Genomic DNA, 1,481 nt, shown 5'->3' with positions numbered 1-1,481 from the left:
GCGGCCGGGGCGGACGCCGCCAACCCCGCCAGCGGGGCGGTGTGATCCGCTGGCGGCAGGAGCAGCGGGACGACGCCCGCGGAGTCCGCAGCGGACGGCGGCGCCGCGATGTGGACCACGAGGCCGCGCCCAAGCGAGGGCGCCGGCGGCGTGGAGTAGACGGAGCCGATGCTCCTGGTTCCGATCGGAGCCGGAACGGCGACGGCATCGAGCGGGAGGTTGAGCAGAGCCGCAAGAGAGGCCGGGAGGAACCCCGCAGCAGTGGAACCGGTGGTGGCGGCGCTCGACATGGTGGCGGTGAAGGCGGCGGCGGCTGCGGCGGCGGTGCGGGTATTAGGGTTTGGAAGCGGAAGCGATCGTAACCTAGCGTGATACCATGTAAAACAATAAGTTTTGGGGAAACCAGCACAAACCTCTAAGGGTGGCTTATCTCATTATATATAATGAATGTGTTACAATACGTACATAAGTACAGAAGCTATACATAGTCTAACAGGACATCAAGCCAAGCAACATTATGCTAGACTCGTCGTTCAAGGCAAAGCTCGGTGACTTCGGGCTCGCCAAGCTCGTCCAACATGGCCGAAGATCACTGACAACAGATTTCGCAGGCACGATGGGGTACATGGATCCAGAGTGCATGACCACTGGCAAGACCAACCCCGAGTCAGATGTATACAGCTTCGGTGTCGTCCTCCTCGAGACTGCTTGCGGCAGGCGGCCTGTGGTGGTACCCCAGCCGGAGGAGGATGACGCGGTCCACCTAGCTCAGTGGGTCTGGGATCTGTATGGCAAGGATAGGATTCTAGACGCCGCCGACCAGCGATTGGGTGGAAAGTTTGATGCCCAGGAGATGGAGCGTGTGATGATTGTTGGGCTCTGGTGTTCTCAGCTCGACTTCAAAATGAGACCGTCTATCAGGCAGGCTGTAAACGTGTTGCGGTCAGAGGCGTCGCTCCCGAGTCTCCCTACGCTGATGCCGATTGCATATTACATGCCGCCGGTTGGCACACGAAGATTTACATCTTCATCTGCAACAAACGGCAGCAGCAGTGGCACTTCTACATCATCAATGGGAGCATCAGCGCGGCCACCACTCAGTCAAGGTTGATTGTAGGTAGAATTTTTCTATGACAAGCTTGTTCTGGAGTGTTTATTTATGTGTTCAATTTTTTTTGCATGGTAATACGTGTCTCATTCATATCATAAAGAACAAAGTACAAATCACGTAAAGACCGACATGACAAAACTGAAAAGATAGCAGAACATCTCGGAGCTTGACACCAATTCTCGTCAACTGCCTCCGGCACCACCACAGCAGCCACCGAAGAAAAGAATGACGAATCACCACCTCACCCGAGCTCGACGCGGCTCCATCGCTGATATGCAGCTTTGCGGACTTCCAAGGTGGCTCACCAAAAGTGAAGCCGTTACCGTTGAACGAATCAGACCGGGGCAACACCCCGGACACGCCATCGAAC

At 55.9% G+C, this 1,481-nt stretch overlaps 1 pseudogene; it reads left to right on the top strand.

Moving 5' to 3' along the window:
- Positions 1 to 1,177, top strand: part of LOC119291891 — a 9,452-nt pseudogene extending 8,275 nt beyond the window's left edge.
- The last annotated feature ends 304 nt before the right edge of the window (positions 1,178 to 1,481 follow it).

Source organism: Triticum dicoccoides, chromosome 4B (genome assembly GCF_002162155.2).
Source record: "Triticum dicoccoides isolate Atlit2015 ecotype Zavitan chromosome 4B, WEW_v2.0, whole genome shotgun sequence".
Classification (NCBI taxonomy): domain Eukaryota; kingdom Viridiplantae; phylum Streptophyta; class Magnoliopsida; order Poales; family Poaceae; genus Triticum; species Triticum dicoccoides.
The sequence above is the reverse complement of the archived record's forward strand: the minus strand, read 5'-3'. Positions and strand labels throughout refer to the sequence as shown.